This window comes from Lactuca virosa, chromosome 4, assembly GCF_052849685.1.
Source record: "Lactuca virosa cultivar CGN04683 chromosome 4, Lactuca_virosa_CGN04683_v6, whole genome shotgun sequence".
In the NCBI taxonomy this organism is placed as follows: domain Eukaryota; kingdom Viridiplantae; phylum Streptophyta; class Magnoliopsida; order Asterales; family Asteraceae; genus Lactuca; species Lactuca virosa.
This window is the reverse complement of record NC_136429.1, coordinates 119,818,778-119,842,063: the sequence shown is the minus strand read 5'-3', so window position 1 is coordinate 119,842,063 and position 23,286 is coordinate 119,818,778. Positions and strand designations below refer to the sequence as shown.

The following is a 23,286-nucleotide window of genomic DNA, read 5'->3' as shown; positions in this document are numbered from 1 at the left end:
TGGTGATGACAACACTAGGGCAATGGATAGCAATATTAATTTTTATTAAAAATACAATTAACTTGTAAATAAGTTTAAAACTACAAGTATGTAACACCTTGTTTCGAGTCATTTCTTAATTCAGGGTCGTGACCTGAAGATCAATTATCATAAGGCTTTGGGATTTGAGGAAAGAGAGGTTTAGACCCATTTGGATGTGGGTAATGTAGATTATATGATCCAAGAGTTCGATTTGTGCTTTGGAGCCCAATGGTATAATGGTAAAAGTGATGGTTCAGACCTTTCATGTGATAAGGATTTAAGTTCGGAAGTTTTTGAGGCAAAGGAGAGCTTATAGGAGTTTAGGTATTCTCATTACCTTTCCGAGCATATAATAAACGCCAAAAATAAAGTCGAGACAAAGAAGTTATGGATTTCAGAAGATAGGAAGAATATGGGCCTGGTCCAGTATGCTAGGCGTACAAGGTGTACGTTAGGCATACCAGGCTGATGTGATCACGAAGGACCAACCTGGTATGCTGGGCGTACCAGGAGTACGCTGGGCGTACGTCCGCCAGACTCAAACCCTAATTTTTAGGGTTTAGGCCTTCTTTAAACATTTTAACTCATGGAAACCCTCCCCTTATTCAACCTCTATCCCCCTCAACCTCTGATTTTGAACCTATCCCCTTTGAGAGCTTTCTTGACCTTTTTTGGGTGTTTTGGTGTGCTTTAGAGAAGGGAGCACTCATTGGAGAAGAGTTGGATTGCTTAGAGCTTGTAGATCCTAGCTTGGTTTTCCATGTTGCATCTTCTGAAGGTAAAAAAGTCTCAAACTTGATGGTTCATTTGTTAGATCTTGCTTGTGAGTGGGTTTTTGTGATTTTTGGTCCCATGAGTTGATTCTTGAGAGTAAATGCCACTCTAGAAGTTTTAGGTTGTTCATTTTGATGTTTTAAGGTCCCTTGTTCATAAAGTTTGCATCTTGATGGTTGTGGACCAACCATGCATGAGTTGTTGACCTCTTGGAGAAGCTAGTAGACTAGATTTAGGATTTGGGTTTCTTAGAGCCATGCTAAGGAATCAAGTTGATAACTTTATTGATTAAGACACCCATAAAAATTAGATATGAGCCTTGGATGTATAGTCTTAAAGGATTAAGCACTTTCAAGTGAGTCATTGGCCATTTTGTTATCTTAGGAAGCTTAAGTTTGGTTTTAGGCTCTATTAAGTCATGATAGGTCAGAAAGTTAGGAACTTTATAACTCTAGAAGTCCATTACGTTTGAACTTCAAGATTTGGACATTTGGTCTTAAAGGAATAAGACATAAAAATGCAGTTTTTGGGTTTCAGCACCGTACGCCGGGCATACTGGGTAGTACGCAGGGAGTACGCACCAAAGTGCCATAATGGGCCATTTTTTGGCCTTGGGTATTTTGGGATTTGGGCCATGAGTTGTTGGGTCAGATGTGGGAAGGATAAAATAGTCTTTTACCTATTGATATGATAGAGTATGAAATAGAACTTGGACTATGGGAAATTGCCTTAATTATTGATTAGGGATAATTTGGATGTGTTCAATGTGAGGAGCCCGGTAGCAGCAGCGCGTGTGGTTCGGTTATCTCTAGACTGATGTGAGTTTGCTCACTATACTATATGATACTAGGGTTGTATGTGCTTGTTGTCTTTGTGACTATGCTTGTATGCTTGTATGCTTGTATGCTTGTTTGCTATATGTATGTGGGGTAAAAGAGACCCGGGGTGAAATAAACCCGTACGGTTGAAAAATAACAATTGAGGTGAAATAGACGCGAGGGTGAAATAGACTCGGGGGTGAAATCGACCCGGTACAGCCTTGAATTGACGTATATGTATGGTATGTGGTATTTTGGGGAACTCACTAAGCTTTGTGCTTACGGTTTCATATTTATGGTTTCAGGTACTCCCAGTTCGACGTGACTGCACAGCATCCCCCAAACTTTATTCCACATTTGATTAATCATATTTTTTACTCTGATGTTTAATACTATTTTTCACATCTAATGATTTTGGGAATGGAATGTTATATGAATTAGTGTTATTAAAATGATAATTTTACTCTGAATTTTTGGAACGTTACAAGTTGGTATCAGAGCCTTGGTTTGAGGGATTCGAGCACACTCTCGGGTGTGCCTGAAATCAAACTAAGGATTTCTAAAATCTTTTAAAAGAAAATGATTTTCTAAAAAGGTTTTCTAAGAAAAGGGGTGTGATGCATGCAATCAGTCGAGCTCAAGTAAGTTTTCCCAAAATACTCATACATGTTCTATGTGATAGGCTTTGAATTGAGAATTTGTGAATCACATTCTAGATTAGTGGTAAGGATCTAATAAGGATTTGCATAATAGAATGCTAGGAGAGATGTCTGTATATGCCTGTTGTTTGAGCGTTTGGAATTGCATTCTAGTATGGATTTCAGATTGTTTATAGAATGACCTGATTTAAGTGAGGCAGTGGTTTAGATGATCGAATGTTGATTGCTTTGTGCTTTTGGGGACCTCCAATAATATTGGCTAATTATGAAGAGAATATGTTAGGTTACATGTTATAGGGATTAGATAATTTTAGAAGGTTAGGTTTAAATCTATTGTGTAGCTCTTGTTTCAGTCTAACCGTTGTAGTGTGAGACATTATAGTAAAAGAGTTATCTAGTGTCGGTGACATGAAATTGTATTCGTGAGGTATTTAGAAGGTATTAGAAGGAGTCTCTTCTGCAGTTGATAGCAGAGTGAGATTGGAATCCTAGGAGGTCCTAGGAAGTGTCTTAGAGGAATTGATGCGATGTTTTGGCAGTGGGTATTCGTTTAAGAATGGGCATATGTGTTTAGATCGGATGGTAGAAAACGTGAGTAGTTACTTAGAGGATCCAGAATGATTCTTGAGGAAAGTACAGATAGGTGTTGAAGGTAGTATTATGATTTTCGTACTACTGAAAGCATAGGATCCGTACTCGAATCAAGGAGGATTTCAAGGATTCTAAGGAGAGGATGGAGGTAGATTGTATGGTTTGGCACCATGACTCAATGCAATGTATTTTCGTCACTATTAGGTTATCAGTTATCGTCGTTCCGGTCGAGTATTGGTTAGATGATTATGAGGTCTTGAGGGCCTTGCTCAAGGTAGTACCAGTTGAGTCATGGGACTCAAGGAGGAAGCGATTATGATGTTTAGTTCGAGTATTACAGTCAGAGGCTGAGTGATTGACAGACAAATTGGGATGTCACTATCATCGACAAGGGTTATGTACTTCCATCTTTCCGTGTTTGGAGGAAAGAGAGAGTAGACGTTTGATTTTCAGAGTTAGGATGTAGACCCGACATGAGTCTAGATGATTGTGGTTTTCTGTGTTGACTATATGGCAGTGTAGGAATGCACAAGAGGACACTTCTGGTATGGTTACCTTGAGATGAGGTCAAGGGTATGCTTTCTTCGGATATAGTTAGGTCGGGTGGTAGTTGATTGTTGTAGGTGAGCAGGGAAATGAATTGGGAATGGCAACCTTTATTTTCTGACTATGAGAATGATGCCTCTTGTATTATGGATGATCCCCACGATGAAGTGATAGATGGGTAATTGTAGACGATGGTGTAATGGCTCACTTGTTTCTGGATAGAGAGTCAGTGCTACGAATGAACTATCATAATTATTTCTTGTGCATCTACACGTAATTCTTGAGGATAGAGGCGGTTATGATTGGGAAGTTTCTGAGGTCTCCACCTAAAATTTGGAATCTCTTCGAGTTTGTTTGGTATTTATCTGGATAATCATCTTACGTGGTGTTACACATTCCAAGAGTCAGGGATGGTATGCAATTGGTTGAGTTGATTTGAGAAATGGTTTGTTTGCAATGTAAGTTGGTGGTAGTTCAAAACCTAAGTGGGGGAGAACTGGGTATTCTGTTTGGAGGATCATCCATCTGTTAGAGTATATGGTTTCAAAAGAATAGGTCATAGGGATTTATGATTTGGATATGTGATGTGAATTATGAGCATTGATTTGGCATGCAGAGTTAAAGAACACACAAAGAACATGGTGATTTGGGTGCTAAAAGGTGTATTCGATCATAGTAAATGAGTAGAAAAAGGGTACTAGATCTATAACTTCATAAATACCTCACTTAGTAATCACTATGAACAAAACCTCTCAAGGACACCTCTACAAGTGGTATGAAACCCAATTTATAAGAGGTGTTTACATGTCTCTCTCTCTCTCATACACACTCTCTCTCTCTCTCTCTCTCTCTCTATATATATATATATATATATATATATATATAAATGAACTTCAAATATTCAATTCTTCAATGAATTTCCAATCCGCGTTCCAGAGTGTGAGACCATACAAACCGAGCATCAAAAGGTAATTAGGAGTATCCAAACCTCCACAAGATTACCCAAATTTGAGCATAAAAGCACACCTCACAAATCTTCAATAAATCTAAACCATCATGAACCAGGAAAACACAAATCACTTCCAAATCTCCAATCCAGTCGCTTCATAAACTTCGTTGCTCAAGGTCACTTCGGTCTTCAAGTACGCGTAATATGAAAAATACAATTTTCGAATTCCCATTTTTAAATCTCCCCCCCTTTTTATAATCGAAAAATGATTATAAAACCAAAAAGGAATGAGAAGGCGCTCAAATAAGAATTTTTCTATCCAAATCTCCCCCTTAACACATGGCATAAACATTTTTCTTAAATCTGGAAAATCCAAAAAATCTTCAATTTTCGAATTCGTTCACGGACCACCTTTGGCAAAATTTCACAAATTTGGGTAGAAATTGTCAATTTCGAAATTCTGCACTGACCCGGTGCGCCCAAAACAACCTAAGATGCGAAGCTCTCCCCAATTGTGAAACTGGGCATAAAGCGTTAATTCAGATTAACTGTAGGGCCCTGTTTCGAAAATAATCCCATTTCTCAAAATTTTCAGCCCAATGTCGAAGTTGGGTAAATTCTGCCTTTTCTCACGAACTCCAGGGATTCAAAACGAAACTTCTTCATTCTTCATAAGTTTTTATCCATATTTTGAATGTGGGTAAACAATGTTAATTCGTTTAAAGAATAAGGGCCATTTTCAAAAATGTTGTTATCTTCCCAAATTCACCAGATGCATATGACGAATAACCTTCATTTTTCATCTCAAGATCCCTCGATAATAAAGCACGTTTGGTCATCTCCAATGAATCCAAAATCAACCCTTTGGTCATCGACAGCGAATCCAAAATCAACCCTTCGCTTTTAATCAAGCAACGTCGACAATTGACTACAATCCATCGAAATCGAAAGTGATCGACCCAAGCCTTCGAAATTAAAACCAACATCGACTCAAGTATTCGTTCTTTAATTAACCCAACACATCGATACTCACTCCTTCGATCATCGACTCCAAACTATTTACTGACATATTGACCATCTGATCGTCATCGATATATCAACACAAAAGCAATGTCCAAATTGAACTACCCATAACGAAGTCTTCAAAATCAACATCAATACTTCCCATTCCAAAATCACAGTCTTCTCTTTTAGTTTGCAACCTCGACCCTTCGTTTCCAGTTTTTATCACAAGATCAGTCAAATGAAGTTTAACTCCAAAAATCACAGTGACCATTTTCTTGTCGATGTCGACTCCAACACATGCATTCGAAACAAACAACATAATAAAAATCAACTTCTTGTGACTACAATACTTCATCAATCGACTTCAACATTGACCTGAAAACGTCTTCGATTTCCAAATCAACTCGCAAGTATCGTACCAAAAACTGTCACCACATCCTTCAACATAAAGAACAAGAATAACCCATTTTCGAAATTGAGCCCCAAATCAAACTTAATTTCGACATCCATAGCCCCAAAACAACTTATATTAACCAATTTCAGCTACCAATTCATAGAATCACCACTTGAAAATCACATTTGACTTTTTACAATGTTTGACTTTTCGAAACTAAAAGTCAACAAACATGAAATTGATGATTCTCACAGCAAATTTCAGATCAACCCTTCGTTAACGAATCGTGTTTGGTCCTCGACAACGAAGCACGAACAACCCTTCGAAAACGTTACAAAGGTCCTCGACAACGAATAACAAATCCATAGCCTTCGAAATCAGTATACAACCATGGACATCAAAATAATCGATTCTATCCCTTCGCTAACGAACCCATCAACATTAAAACTTTTACAACCCATCGACCATTGACATCTCCCCAGTCAAACTTTCGAAATCAACAATCGAGGCCTTCGCATTTCATATCAAGTCTTCGTTCTCAACAATTAGTCATCGACATCAACGACTCCAAACGAGTGTATTACCAATTCGTTTTCAAACATTCATTTTCACAGCCTTCAAAATCAATCAATTAACCAAAACCAGTCTTCGATTTCCAAATTAACTCGCAAGTATCGAACGCCATTCACGCCTCACACTTTGATGTCAAGAACAAGAACACAACCTATTTTGAAATTAAACCCAAAATCATACTTGATTTCGACATTTTTAACCCGATTTCTACGTGTATCTATTGATTTCAGACTTCAATTCACAGAATCATCACTTGAAAATCACGTTTGACTGTTAGGATTAAAACCCTAATTTAGATTTTATGAACAAGATGCGAAAAATAAGTACAAACACAAATATGAAGATATGTCGAATGATCACTCGATTTATTCAATTATGAGGAACAGATTACACTTTAAGGAATAAGAATCTAACTCTACATGAAACATCACAACGTGGCGGCTACATTTGGCCTCACTCTTAACCCTAGTAATGAATAATACATGACTATTTATAGGGAAAAGACAAGTCTTGGGCTTTTAACCTATACATCATCAAGGGGTGCCATTTCCATCATCCATGGAGTACTTTGAAACCCTACAATCTCCCCCTCAAAGTATGGAATGGATGACAATGCTTTAACTTCAAAAACAAGCATCTAGCAAATAAGAAAAGATCTTGCAACGAGGAATATTTGAAGCAATCCACGAATCTTGATTCTTCAATAGTCTTCAACAACGGGTTCTAGGATATATATATATATATATATATATATATATATATATATATATATATATATATATCAACCAAGCACTGAAGTAATGTTTTTAAATGTAATCCCAAAGATCTTCAATAAAGCCAAACCCGCCATAAAAACCCATTTTAGAACAAAGAAACCAAATTACTTCTTGTCTTTGAAGAGCTCCCCCTCCAAGTCACAATGATCTTCAAATAAGCTAATGATATAAGCCACCAAAAATTATCATGTAACAACCCAAATTTTAAGATTCGTAACGCCACTTGATCGAGAAAACACTAGAAGTCGGAGATATAACAAATCATTAGAAGAGCTCAATGAAGAACTGCTACTATAAAGGATACTTCTCTGCAAAAGCTTTAAAAGAGTTCGATGAAAAACAGCTACTGTAAAAGCTACCTTCATAATTCTACCACAAGCTTTATCAAAAATCTTCAAATTTGAAAAGTTACAAATCCAATTTCGAATGGCCATACCAAATTCTCCCACGATTTATAATCAAAAACATGATTATAAATCCTTCAAATGGTCATGAAAATGATCTTGAATGGATAAAAAAATTACTATGCTCCCCCACGACAAAATGATATAAACGATGAAGTATAAAATCCGATAAAGTCGAAAATTTTTTACTTTATTGCGAAAAACGACTTTCCGAACCGAAACAATCTAAACGAGAATTTAAGATCTCGTCGATAGTAGTCCAACGGTGAAAAGACAGACGAAAACGGACGTCAGACGAAGGAGTTATGATTTTCTAGCAGAGTTTTCCTGTCCCGGCCTACTAAAAATAATATATTAATAATATATTAAAAACAGAATCAAAATTAGCCGACGAAGTCTAAACGAGAGTTGTATAGCATAATCTCACCTACGCGTGGATATAAAGAACGTCGAAAACGGAGCTCGTATGCGAAAGTTATGAATTTCTGAAGTTCTGGGCGTGAACCCCAAAGCTGTGCCAGGGACCACGACATGAAAATAGTGTTCACGACGTGGACTGACTTCTGACGCCTTCTGGAGCCTGACAGAGCAAGTGGACCGATGACGCATGCAATGACGTTTATGCCCACGACGTGGGAGAACTGTTCACGACGTGAAAATCGAGAAAACAGCCCTATAAATAGATTTGAAGGGGCAGCCGTTTGTGGTTGCCAAATCTCTTCTCTCTCACCCGTATTACATTGATTTACGTGCAAAGAAATACCCCCAAATCCCCGGTATCATCCCAAGACCCGAATCAAGTCCCGAAGCTCCAAAGATCCCGAGAAGAAAAGAGTTTCCGAGCCGAAGCTCTGCCCGCGAGAAGCCCGGTGTGTGAAGAGATCACAGTTTCACCGAAGAAGTACTGCTTTAAGAGCCGTAGTGCTGTCCGATCATCGTATTATCAAGTGAGTGTATAGTTACTTTCTTCTAACACATAAATATGAAGTATTTGATATGAAATACGTGCTATGTGTTTATATATTGTTTGTTTATTTGAGATGGTGTGGAATGAATGTTTTATATTGGTTTTAAATGAGTTAAACTGTATATGTATTTTGTATCTACAAATATGTTGGGTAGAACATAGGTAGATGAGATTGTTGGTGTGTGATAAAAGATGAGTTGGATAATGAGATAAAAGGGTGAAGAGGTTAGTTTTAGATCCGTGAGTACGGATCAGATCAAGAGGTTAGTTTTAGATCCGGGAGTACGGATTATGTATTTTTTTTTGAACTATACGTTCATCTGATAAGGTATCATGTGCATAATCCCTTTCATGAACATGATTTTAATACAAGTATTGATTAAAGTATTAAACATATATGTATGTGAAGTATTTGTTATTGCCCGAAATACGTGCTAGATATATTAAATGATATGAAACGTGCAAATCAGTTATGGTTCAATATGTGTTAAGATGTGAATATATGATATTATTACTTAAAACTCTGTGATAAGTATACACTAGTTAGTGTTGCCTAAACGGAGATAGTATCGAAAACTGATTATAAACTTCGTAGGTTTGCCTAGTGATGGATTAAGACTTAAAAGGGGATGTTTAGTTCAATTAAGTTTGGACATTGGGTAGCCTCTTATTAAGAGTACGTGTGTGGTGTGATCGATGAGCGGTGGAGTACGTCTTACGTACAAAAGTACATTTTATGTACGAAATCCTTTTCAAAGCCATGTGTCTTTGGTGCTGCTTGCGCCGAGGTATTATTATGTTCTCGGGTACGAGTCCTACGCATACCAGAGTACTATAATGTGCCAGAAGTACTATCATGTACAAAGTATTTTTGACACTATTGTGTGTCAGTTACGGGAGCGTACGGGAGTACACTATTAATATTTCCCCATACTTTTATTTTGAAAGAGATTTGGAGTCATCGTTTCTTTCTTTTATGAAGTGATCGAACGAACTTCATATGTCAGCGTTTCTTTTCACGAAGTAATTGAGGGAACTTTGTAGACTGCCTAATAAAGTGTGTCGGTAATAGACCACTAATAGGTATGTCTGGTGTTATATTTCTGGAGAGGGTGAGTCTGGGGGTAAAATACCTCACGATATTCAGACCACTGCTAGGTAAAGTTCGATGCTGGATAGGGTGAGTCTGGGGGTAAAATACCTCACGATATTCAGACCACGACTAGGCATTTTTATCTAGATAACTACCCCTTACTTAATTGTCTTGTGGTTCTTTCTTTTACGAACGAAGGTTCGTGGTGAAACTTATTCCATTCCCCTCATTGATGTCTTTATTGATCCTTGTTTGCTGCCAGGGAATTTCCGAAGCAGCTTCATCAGTTCGTTGTTCTTATCGATTCCTTAGACTATATCTCGTAAGATCAGTGTGTAGGGTCAGTATGTGGGGATCGACGGGATGGGATAGATTGTTTTAGAAAATATGATATATATGTGTTAATTAATAATAGTGGTCTGGCTGGATTTAGATATACATTATTATCACATTGTTTTTGAACTAGGTGTTCATTAAGCATTTTGAACTAAGTGCTCACTAGCTGTTTTTGAACTAGGTGTTCATTAAGTATTTTGAACTAAGTGTTCACCATATGTTTTGAACTTATGTGTTCATCAGGTATTTTCGAACTAAGTGTTTAATGGATGTTTTGAACCATGTGTTTATCAGGTGTTTTTGAACTATGTGTTCACCAGATGTTTTGAATTAAGTGTTCACTAGGAGTGTTAGAACTAGGTATTCACTAAGTAGGTTGAACTAAGTGTTTACCGGTTGTAATTTGAGGACCTGGGCAGTGGTGGACTTTGTGTCAATTCCTTAGGTCAATCCTTAGGAATAAATGAAAAAAAGGATAGTTGATTTTTAGGGTAAATCCTTAAGAAATAAAAGAGATAATGGGGATGAGTGTTTTGGATTGATTAATGATTGAATATAATAAATATATTATTGTGGGTCGAAAACCCTATATGATCACCAGGCTCCCAAGCCTGACCCACTCAGTTTTCTTTGCATTACAGGTAAAGGCACAAGAGTATAAGTTGATTGACTTGACGAGAGATTCTGGATTATAGACCGGTAGTTGTAAATAACTGCTGTAATGTTAAATTGTACTGCTTATGCTTTTTGGTCTGTATCGGAACATGACATCCCGAGGTTTTATTATTTAATGAAAAGTACATTCTCTTTGAGAAATGTTTTGATAAAGTTTTATCATATTTTGTTTGGGAACAAATTCTGTAACTGTTTCTTTAAAAGATTACTCTGATTTTAAAACAAAGCATAAACAAATCGGTCTTTTCTGGCCGTGAAATTGGGGATGTCACAGTTGGTATCAAAGCATTAGTTTAAGCGAACTAGGAATTTGTAGGATTTCTAGACTTAAACTTAGAATGCTAAATGATGATTGTGTAACTTGGACATTGGGTAGCCTCTTATTAAGAGTACGTGTGTGGTGAAATCGATAAGCGGTGGAGTACGTCTTACGTACAAAAGTACATTTTATGTACGAAATCCTTTTCAAAGCCATGTGTCTTTGGTGCTGCTTGCGCCGAGGTATTATTATGTTCTCGGGTACGAGTCCTACGCATACCAGAGTACTATAATGTGCCAGAAGTACTATCATGTACAAAGTATTTTTGACACTATTGTGTGTCAGTTACGGGAGCGTACGGGAGTACACTATTAATATTTTCCCATACTTTTATTTTGAAAGAGATTTGGAGTCATCGTTTCTTTCTTTTATGAAGTAATCGAACGAACTTCATATGCCAGCGTTTCTTTTCACGAAGTAATTGAGGGAACTTCGTAGACTGCCTAATAAAGTGTGTCGGTAATAGACCACTAATAGGTATGTCCGGTGTTATATTGCTGCATAGCGTGAGTCTGGGGGTAAAATACCTCACGATATTCAGACCACTGCTAGGCAAATTTCGATGCTGGATAGGGTGAGTCTGGGGGTAAAATACCTCACGATATTCGGACCACGGCTAGGCATTTTTATCTAGATAACTACCCCTTACTTAATTGTCTTGTGGTTCTTTCTTTTACGAACGAAGGTTCGTGGTGAAACTGATTCCATTCCCCTCATTGATGTCTTTATTGATCCTCGTTTGCTGCCAGGGAATTTCCGAAACGGCTTCATCAGTTCGTCGTTCTTATCGATTCCTTATACTAGATCTCGTAAGATCATTGTGTAGGGTCAGTATGTGGGGATCGACGGGATGGGATAGATTGTTTTAGAAAATATGATATATATGTGTTAAATAATAATAGTGGTCTGGCTGGATTTAGATATACATTATTATCACATTGTTTTTGAACTAGGTGTTCATTAAGCATTTTGAACTAAGTGCTCACTAGCTGTTTTTGAACTAGGTGTTCATTAAGTATTTTGAACTAAGTGTTCACCATATGTTTTGAACTTATGTGTTCATCAGGTATTTTCGAACTAAGTGTTTAATGGATGTTTTGAACCATGTGTTTATCAGGTGTTTTTGAACTATGTGTTCACCAGATGTTTTGAATTAAGTGTTCACTAGGAGTGTTAGAACTAGGTATTCACTAAGTAGGTTGAACTAAGTGTTTACCGGTTGTAATTTGAGGACCTGGGCAGTGGTGGACTTTGTGTCAATTCCTTAGGTCAATCCTTAGGAATAAATGAAAAAAAGGATAGTTGATTTTTAGGGTAAATCCTTAAGAAATAAAAGAGATAATGGGGATGAGTGTTTTGGATTGATTAATGATTGAATATAATAAATATATTATTGTGGGTCGAAAACCCTATATGATCACCAGGCTCCCAAGCCTGACCCACTCAGTTTTCTTTGCATTACAGGTAAAGGCACAAGAGTATAAGTTGATTGACTTGACGAGAGATTCTGGATTATAGACCGGTAGTTGTAAATAACTGCTGTAATGTTAAATTGTACTGCTTATGCTTTTTGGTCTGTATCGGAACATGACATCCCGAGGTTTTATTATTTAATGAAAAGTACATTCTCTTTGAGAAATGTTTTGATAAAGTTTTATCATATTTTGTTTGGGAACAAATTCTGTAACTGTTTCTTTAAAAGATTACTCTGATTTTAAAACAAAGCATAAACAAATCGGTCTTTTCTGGCCGTGAAATTGGGGATGTCACAGTTGGTATCAAAGCATTAGTTTAAGCGAACTAGGAATTTGTAGGATTTCTAGACTTAAACTTAGAATGCTAAATGATGATTGTGAGATGAGTGTCTACCATATTTTTGACACGAGCACTAGTATATTTTAGGAAAGATGCCTAAAATGCTTTTATGCGCTAAATGTTATATGTTTGACATATATGAAGTTGTTTGTTCGGATCTATGGTCTGTTGCCGACCGGATCTGTAAACCTTATGTGTTTAGGATTCTAAGCGTACGACTACGATATTAGAACTAGCATGTAAACGCTTCGGAGTGATAAGGAGATTTATACGTCTATCGTAAATAAAGCTTTCTTATCTTAAATTCTCGCCCGGTACACTGAACGTTTGCTTGGGTGTACAAAACGTTATGGTGGAGACTCGTAGATAATTGAGTAAATGGAGGAAATGAAAGGCTTATGATAGTGAATGACACCTATCAGGAGATATCGTAAGAGTGGTATCTTGCCTTTAGAATATGTCTGATAAAATAGTGGAATGTTTAGAGGAGTATGGTACGTCTGAAGTACACCTTCAATTGGCAGGATGATGGAACGATTGGTGTAATTCTTGAAGTTGTCCCATCGTCTGGAATTTCCATCACCAACCGAGTCGAAGTAGAATTGATGATTGAAGATACGCATGGAAGAAGTCCTAGTAGAGTCTAGGAAAATTTCTATGATTATTTGGACACATTCGTATGTGTTAAATTGTTTTGTGATTTTAGAGCTTGGGGACTGCGAGACAATACTTGGGACGAGTATGAGTAGGTGTGAATAGTAGTAGAGATTTATGCTACTGGAAGCACAGGACTCACGCTTGGATCAGGGAAAGTCACAAGGTTACCAAGAAACTAGTGATTGATTCCATTTTATTCGGATATGTCATTACCCTTGTTTCGGTAATGACTAGTAAGTTGGTTGTTATTCCGACCCTAGTGGTCATATCAAATTGAGTCCGACAACGATGAGTTTGTTACATGGTTCGAAGGACCGAGTTCGATGTAGCATCTGACTAAAGTCAGAAGGTTGAAATTAATGCGATCGATAGTATCGCGCTCGTTGTTAAAAGAAGTTTGTAGCTAGAAATGCTATAGGCTAAAATGTGATTATATCACATTACGGTACGAACGAAGGTATATTCCATTCTGGAATTTGACTCAAAGAGACTTGAGTCTAGACGTTGCATCATCCGATGAAGGTCATTAGAACATGACCCGTCGATTTGTTACAATAGATAAGGGAAGTACTTATCCTAAGAAGAAGAAGGAGTCCTCAATAAGGATTTGTTTTGTAACTTGTAGGTTACGATTGAAAGTCCAACCTAGTACAAAGAGCAGGTGCAAGATTGAGCATCATGGTTATTACTTAGGATGGAAAGATAACTTATGGAATCATTATACAAGTCCTATTTTCGTTGATGATTTCAGGACGTAATCATCCTAAGGGGGACATAATTGTAACGCCCGTAGACCCGGGCTAGTCAATTTAGAGACGATAAGCATCAAAAATGACTTTTTGATGGAAGATTATTTAGAAGGATTAATCTTAACCAAGTTGTAGTATATGTCTCAAGGTTTCCGAAAATATAAAGAACGCCGAAATCCGAGTTATAACGAAGAAGTTATGACCTGTCGAAGTTTCACGACAGAACCGGCACGACACAGCGCGACGTAAATAGTGAATTTACGATAGAGAGATATTTGGATTTAGCGATCTAAACGAAAGTCGTAGAATACGTTAAAACGAGAGCGTGCATGAAAAGAACGCCCAAATATGACTTCGTATGAGGAAGTTATGATTTTTCGAAGTTTCGGCTTAGCAGTGTACAACCCAAAGTTCGAATATGAGATCGAGCGATATTTATCCGAAACAATCTAAACGAGAATTGAAGATCTCGTCGATAGTAGTCCAATGGTGAAAAGACAGACGAAAACGGACGTTAGACGAAGGAGTTATGATTTTCTAGCGGAGTTTTCCTGTCCCGGCCTACTAAAAATAATATATTAATAATATATTAAAAATAGATTCAAAATTAGCCGACGAAGTCTAAACGATAGTTGTAGAGCATAATCTCACCTACGCATGGATATAAAGAACGTCGAAAACGGAGCTCGTATGCGAAAGTTATGAATTTTTGAAGTTCTGGGCACGAACCCCAAAGTTGTGTCAGGGACCACGACGTGAAAATAGTGTTCACGACGTGAACTGACTTCTGACGCCTTCTGGAGCCTGACAGAGCAAGTGGACCGATGACGCATGCAATGACATTTATGCCCACGACGTGGGAGAACTGTTCACGACGTGAAAATCGAGAAAACAGCCCTATAAATAGATTTGAAGGGGCAGCCGTTTGTGGTTGCTAAATCTCTTCTCTCTCACCCGTATTACATCGATTTACGTGCAAAGAAGTACCCCCGAAGCCCCGGTATCATCCCGAGACCCGAACCAAGTCCCGAAGCTCCAAAGATCCCGAGAAGAAAAGAGTTTCCGAGCCGAAGCTCTGCCCGCGAGAAGCCCGGTGTGTGAAGAGATCACAGTTTCACCGAAGAATTACTGCTTTAAGAGCCGTAGTGTTGTCCGATCATCGTATTATCAAGTGAGTGTATAATTACTCTCTTCTAACACATAAATATGAAGTATTTGCTATGAAATACGTGCTATGTGTTTATATATTGTTTGTTTATTTGAGATGGTGTGGAATGAATGTTTTATATAGGTTTTAAATGAGTTAAACTATATATGTATTTTGTATCTACAAATATGTTGGGTAGAACATAGGTAGATGAGATTGTTGGTGTGTGATAAAAGATGAGTTGGATAATGAGATAAAAGGGTGAAGAGGTTAGTTTTAGATCCGTGAGTACGGATCAGATCAGGAGGTTAGTTTTAGATCCGGGAGTATGGATTATGTATTTTTTTGAACTATATCATGTGCATAGTCCCTTTCATGAACATGATTTTAATACAAGTATTGATTAAAGTATTAAATATATATGTATGTGAAGTATTTATTATTGCCCGAAATACGTGCTAGATATATTTAATGATATGCAACGTGCGAATCAGTTATGGTTCAATATGTGTTAAGATGTGAATATATGATATTATTACTTAAAACTCTGTGATAAGTATACACTAGTTAGTGTTGCCTAAACGGAGATAGTATCGAAAATTGATTATAAACTTCGTAGGTTTGCCTAGTGATGGATTAAGACTTAAAAAGGGACGTTTAGTTCAATTAAGTTTGGACATTGGGTAGCCTCTTATTAAGAGTACGTGTGTGGTGAAATCGATGAGCGGTGGAGTACGTCTTACGTACAAAAGTGCATTTTATGTACGAAATCCTTTTCAAAGCCATGTGTCTTTGGCGCTGCTTGCGCCGAGGTATTATTATGTTCTCGGGTACGAGTCCTACGCATACCAGAGTACTATAATGTGCCAGAAGTACTATCATGTACAAAGTATTTTTGACACTATTGTGTGTCAGTTACGGGAGCGTACGGGAGTACACTATTAATATTTCCCCATACTTTTATTTTGAAAGAGATTTGGAGTCATCGTTTCTTTCTTTTATGAAGTAATCGAACGAACTTCATATGCCAGCGTTTCTTTTCACGAAGTAATTGAGGGAACTTCGTAGACTGCCTAATAAAGTGTGTCGGTAATAGACCACTAATAGGTATGTCCGGTGTTATATTGCTGCATAGCGTGAGTCTGGGGGTAAAATACCTCACGATATTCAGACCACTGCTAGGCAAATTTCGATGCTGGATAGGGTGAGTCTGGGGGTAAAATACCTCACGATATTCGGACCACGGCTAGGAATTTTTATCTAGATAACTACCCCTGACTTAATTGTCTTGTGGTTCTTTCTTTTACGAACGAAGGTTCGTGGTGAAACTGATTCCATTCCCCTCATTGATGTCTTTATTGATCCTCGTTTGCTGCCAGGGAATTTCCGAAACGGCTTCATCAGTTCGTCGTTCTTATCGATTCCTTATACTAGATCTCGTAAGATCATTGTGTAGGGTCAGTATGTGGGGATCGACGGGATGGGATAGATTGTTTTAGAAAATATGATATATATGTGTTAATTAATAATAGTGGTCTGGCTGGATTTAGATATACATTATTATCACATTGTTTTTGAACTAGGTGTTCATTAAGCATTTTGAACTAAGTGTTCACTAGCTGTTTTTGAACTAGGTGTTCGTTAAGTATTTTGAACTAAGTGTTCACCATATGTTTTGAACTTATGTGTTCATCAGGTATTTTCGAACTGAGTGTTTAATGGATGTTTTGAACCATGTGTTTATCAGGTGTTTTTGAACTATGTGTTCACCAGATGTTTTGAATTAAGTGTTCACTAGGAGTGTTAGAACTAGGTATTCACTAAGTAGGTTGAACTAAGTGTTTACCGGTTGTAATTTGAGGACCTGGGCAGTGGTGGACTTTGTGTCAATTCCTTAGGTCAATCCTTAGGAATAAATGAAAAAAAGGATAGTTGATTTTTAGGGTAAATCCTTAAGAAATAAAAGAGATAATGGGGATGAGTGTTTTGGATTGATTAATGATTGAATATAATAAATATATTATTGTGGGTCGAAAACCCTATATGATCACCAGGCTCCCAAGCCTGACCCACTCAGTTTTCTTTGCATTATAGGTGAAGGCACAAGAGTATAAGTTGGTTGACTTGACGAGAGATTCTGGATTATAGACCGGTAGTTGTAAATAACTGTTGTAATGTTAAATTGTACTGTTTATGCTTTTTGGTCTGTATCGGAACATGACATCCCGAGGTTTTATTATTTAATGAAAAGTACATTCTCTTTGAGAAATGTTTTGATAAAGTTTTATCATATTTTGTTTGGGAACAAATTCCGCAACTGTTTCTTTAAAAGATTACTCTGATTTTAAAACAAAGCATAAACAAATCGGTCTTTTCTGGCCGTGAAATTGGGGATGTCACAATTGTGCATACCAGTTGAATCCCTGTTATGATTTCATTCTGATAAACTCTCAAATCCGATTACATTCGTTCTCAGTGAGTTCACTCGCACCAAAGATTTTGCAATACCAATTTTGACTTGTAAAAGCGAACAGACACACAAAAACCATTCCATCTCGTTCCGATTGACTCCATCCGACATCACAGTTTTGAAACCAAATTCTGAGAATGAAAATTGGTACCGACTCCGAAACCTGTATTCTAATTGCAAAATCAATATGTTCTGATCATTATTCTGATCACAAGCTAATCTCTTATTGGTGATTTGAGTTCTGATTAAAACACTTGATAATCACCAAATTAATTTACACAAGTCAATTCTAGATCGAACTTGTTTTTCAATCAAAATAGCAAACGTTCTTCAATGGTCCATCAACGTAAACAGAAACTCCTGAACACCAATCGATTAAAAAAAACTTGGATGAAAGCTAAGGGAATCGATTCATGGGTCGATAATCACGACACAAATGTTGAAATTGATAATCACGAATGATTGAATTTGAGCACAGAACAAATACGCAAATGGAGACTCAGATGTAATATTAGGGCCAAATAAAACTGGATCGTGATTAAACATATGGACCAGGAACAGTGAATTGACCAAAAGATTGGGCCAGATTGAAAGAATTTACGAACAGATCCAATTGGGTCAAAACAAAGTAATAAAATCGATGAACTAATCCAATATGAACAGAAGAGCGAATCAGATTAAAGAAAACACCAGATAAACAGTGGAAGACGACCATAAATTTCCATGAACAGTAGCTTGAACAGAATTTTGATTCCAAGACGCCAAAACACCAAAAATCTTCAATAATCTGTGTAGAAAAACATCAAATCAAGAACCGAAACTTCGAAAATCAATAGATATTCAAAGACCCGCTCTGATACCAATTGTTAGGATTAAAACCCTAATTGAGATTTGATGAACAAGATGCGGAAAATAAGAACAAACACAAATATGAAGGTATGTCGAATGATCACTCGATTTATTCAATTATGAGGAACAGATTACACTTTAAGGAATAAGAATCTAACTCTACAAGAAACCTCACAACGTGGAGGCTACATTTTGCCTCACTCTTAACCCTAATAATGAATAATACATGACTATTTATAGGGAAAAGACAAGTCTTGGGCTTTTAACCTACACTTCATCAAGGGGTTCATTGCCATCATCCATGGAGTACTTTGAAACCCTACATTGACTTTTTACAATGTCTGACTTTTCGAAATTAAAAGTCATCAAACATTAAATTGAAGATTCTCACAACAAATTTCAGATCAAAACTTGATTATCCAACTGTTCTTCATCACATTCATGTGTTCTTGGTCAAAATCTTTAAAATCAAAGATTCAATTTTCAATTTCTAAGATATGACTTGAATAAAATCGATTTCATCATATACCAAATCATATGGAATCGAATCTCATTTTCAGACTATAAATCAACTACAAACGATTAACATGAATGATAAACAGAAACTGAAATCGAAAGAACATGAGTCAAGAAAATCAAGAGGTATAAGCACTTTAAGTGAATGATACCGACGACTCAAACAGTGAGTTAAATTTCAACCATTCATTGGGCCAATCAGTGAATCTATCGAATGAACTGATTTATGGGCTCAATTTTATACATGAATAATATCAATTTCGAATATGGATCAAGATGAATAATGGGCTCAATCATGGATATGAACAGTAATGAACTTGAAGTTTGGGATCAAAAATTATTTTCGAGAAAAATCATTTAATCAAGTGATTTTGAATTTTATGATTAGATCTAAACAAAAAATTAATTTGATCAATCAATGGGGTAGAAACGAATTTGATCCAATGAGACAAAACGACCAAAAATGAAAAATGCAAAACACAAATCGAAATCATGTACGTTTTGGAATCCATTTGAGAAAGTGTGATACCTTTTTGACGAACCGAGTTCCATTTGCATCAAACAAATCAAATTTTGAAGATTTTGGTTCTTTAGTTGGAACGACAAAATCTCAAATTTAAACATTGTACCACCCACGATGCGTGTTGTATAACTCGTTACTACAAGAAAAATGGGCATTTGTGACTAAAATATCAGAGAGTGATTAGTCAATCTTGGATACAAGAAAATTGGGGACTGAATTTTAGTCTTGAATAGTCTAGCGATGATTTTGACTTTGGAGGGAAAGTTATGAGGGACTGAATTTCAGTCTCTGATGATTTTTATTTTGTAAGGAAGTAATTTGAGATTAAATTTCAGTCGTTGATACAGTTGCACCAATTTTTACTTTAGATGGAAAATTTTCTAAAGACCGAATTTGAGTTCGTAATAGACATGCACTATTTGACAATTGAATGAACACTTATAACTCGTTGTGCACTAGCGATGCAAACGGATATCGTATTCCTTGCTGCCCTTGCGGACCGGACTGGAATCGAATGGGGAAGCGAATTAAATGTCCTAGAAAAAGAGGGGATGAATATGAGTTTTTAAAATAACATAATAGATTTTATATTTAATTTACTTCCCAATTTTTTTTACTTACTCTGATTATTTTACTTTTATTTTTCCTAAATTTTCATTTGCCTCTCTTATGAAACTGATTTTGTAAATTTTCATTTACCTATTATCTTATTGAATACACTCTAGACCCTTACTTTATTGTTTACTATATTATGTTTTTAACGAAACATATTTTCCAATTGCCATTGTATATTGAAAATTTCTAATTTGATTTGCCCGCTCTTAATTTTTACTAGCCCGCTCTTAATTCCCCAAGTCCCCAACTATCTTCATTCCGACTCTTTCCCTTCCTCATTGTGATCTCGCCGCTTATATCCCTATTTCCTATCTACAACATTAGGAATCCACCGCCGCCACCTCGTCGCATCTGGTATAACTGTTGTTACGATCGACGGTCCCGATCCTCTGTCCGACAACTTGGGGACATTACCGTTGAATATGCTCATCGGAATATGGATACAGGTCTTTTGTGGTTCACAATCAAATCTCTTACGGAGAAGCTCAAAGACCAAACGATAAGGGATTGAGTGATAGAGTTTTTCAGTTTTATAAGGCTGACCCGATTTTATATGACACACAAAAACCTTAAACCCTTTTTGGACTCATCATCTTGTAGGTCTGCATTCCTATTCTCATTCTGTAATGATCGGTAAAACATACTTCTCTAAATTGGATATGATGCTATATATTAGAGTACATGCTTTGATTTTAATTTCATTCTTAAAACAGTTTAAATGTATAATTGATGTGTAAATAGTTCTGAGTATTCTGTTGTGGGATGCATTACTTGTTTGTGTGAATGTTTATTTGCTTAGCGACTTTTTCTTACGTGTGATTAGGTTCAAATAATTTTTCATGTTTGAAAATGATCCCAATTAGCTTTTAGTCTAATATGTTTATTGGACAAATGATGATAATAATAATAGAAACTAAGCTAAAAGTGATTCAGTTCAGTAACTAAAACACATTATTTGTATGGAGTAGGAAAACAAGTTAATTTTGTTTTTGTGAAATGTTTATTTGCTTAGATGCGTTTTCTTATAAATCATCTCTTTAAATATTGCTAATTAATTGCATATAGTAATATTTTTTTGTGGAACGACATATAGTACTTTTTTGACAGAAGTATGTTCTTGAGCTACTTGTTTTGCTTCACTACAGAAAATCGATTTATATAAAATATTAACTCGATAAATAAATCTTATGGAGGTTATTGAATATCTATTAGATGATGTCTCCAAGTTTCTAAAATCATACAACTTTGATATATATATATATATATATATATATATATATATATATATATATATGTATATATATAAGGGATACGAAACAATAGAAGAAAGAGGGTGTGTAAATGTACTTCAATCATTTATTGTTTTTATATCTGTAATGGAAACAGAAAACGTTTGTGTGAGGCGGTATGATAATGATCATGTTATTACTTAAATGGCCATTCATCAGGTTACTAGTACACTTTAAACTAGTATATATTCAGTTATTGAATTTTAGTTTATTTATCATCTCATTATTACCTACAGGTGAAAGGATTGGAGTGGGACAATGTCTTCATAGTAAAGGACTAAAGGTAATGTAGTTCTGTGAATAAACTAATTATAAGTCATTTTATTTGTAGTGGGTGCTTTTTTGATGTGTTTGTTTCACCATCATATGTTATTGCAAGAAACATTGTATTTCAAGAGATGATTCAAATTTCAAAATGTCAAGTTTGTGTGAACTGCAGATCTAAAGAATTTTAAGTAGATTCATTGCTCAGACTCACATGAATCAAAGCTAGCAGGAGGGGTGGTGCTTGATTCAGGGCTAATTTTCTTATTACGATATGGCTGGTAAGTTCAGTAAAGTGATTTTATTGTGCTTCCAGTTACATATTGATAAATATTGTTTGATTGTGGGCTATTTGCAAGTATTAACAAAAGAAATGACAGGAACAATTAGCACATGGTTCTTCATAAACATTGTTTGATTGGGCTTCATGTTTAATATTTATATTTTTGATAAAATTGTCGAGGGTATTTATTCATATAAGGTATTTTGAAATCCTTTTTTCTTTCTTGTTAGTTCTATAGTTGATTATTTATCTCTGTATCTATGAATCTTCTTACATGTTTGTAGTTTGAATGTTGTTTGATTTCTGAAAAGATAAATGGTAATTATTTTTATTTACTAACCTTAATTAGTGGAGTTTGATAACAATAATTTGACAAGAAGTTTATTGTGTATGTGAAATGATGCAGGTAAAGTATGGTTCTTCTAACCAAATTGATTAGTTTGCAAGTGTTCCTATATTAGCAAAGTCTACTAAGTATCCAAGCGTAGACAAAATGCATTGTAGTGGGAAAATATGTTTTCTGTGAAATCAGTAGCATGGTTACGATTGTTCATAAATTGGATCAACATTATGCAATGTACATATGGAATCAAGTTTCATGTTTATTCTCCAACAAGTACTTAGTTAGTTTGATAGTTTAGACTTATTAAATCTTTTTTATTACATTTGTGTATTTATTATTATTGAGAATATTGTAGTTAGAAAGGTAAAATTTTATTTGAAGTAATAAATGAAATTGTATCAAAAGTTGATATTTAGTCACTAAAAAATAATAATATGATATAGTGTGGCTCCAAAGGAAAGACATTGGAGACTGAGCATGATAATTATAAAAAACTAATATTTGGTCACAAAAGGATAGTATTAGGGGCTATGACATAAAATAAAATATTGAATGAAACATATTAAAGACCAAATCATATAGTATAAAGGACCTTAATTGTGATAACCCAATACTTTTCCAGTCAACAAAAGTCAACTCCGTTAAAAAAGTTTTGAATTTTATTTATTCCGTTAAGTCTTTGTGGTGGGAAAACAATCTAAAATATATATTTAGATGTTATATAATTTTTCGGAACCAAAAACATTCGAAAGATCCATTTTTCCTTCGAAAAATCAGCGAAAATCGTTCAGCCAAGTGTTTACGGCCGTAAACCCTTGGACTGTAAACTCGTTTACGGCCGTAAACCTGTTTTCGGCCGTAAACCC

At 35.9% G+C, this 23,286-nt stretch overlaps 1 long non-coding RNA gene across 2 annotated transcripts; it reads left to right on the top strand.

Annotated features, from left to right (window-relative positions):
- Nucleotides 1–20,498: 20,498 nt before the first annotated feature.
- LOC145168444 (uncharacterized) lies at nt 20,499–22,685 on the top strand. 2 transcript variants are annotated; one of them, XR_013741879.1, is made up of 3 exons: nt 20,499–20,841; nt 21,767–21,813; nt 21,970–22,685. It is a non-coding gene; the product is annotated as an uncharacterized LOC145168444 (long non-coding RNA). The 2 variants fall into 2 exon arrangements; XR_013741878.1 differs by having other exon boundaries at nt 20,499–20,874.
- Nucleotides 22,686–23,286: the final 601 nt, after the last annotated feature.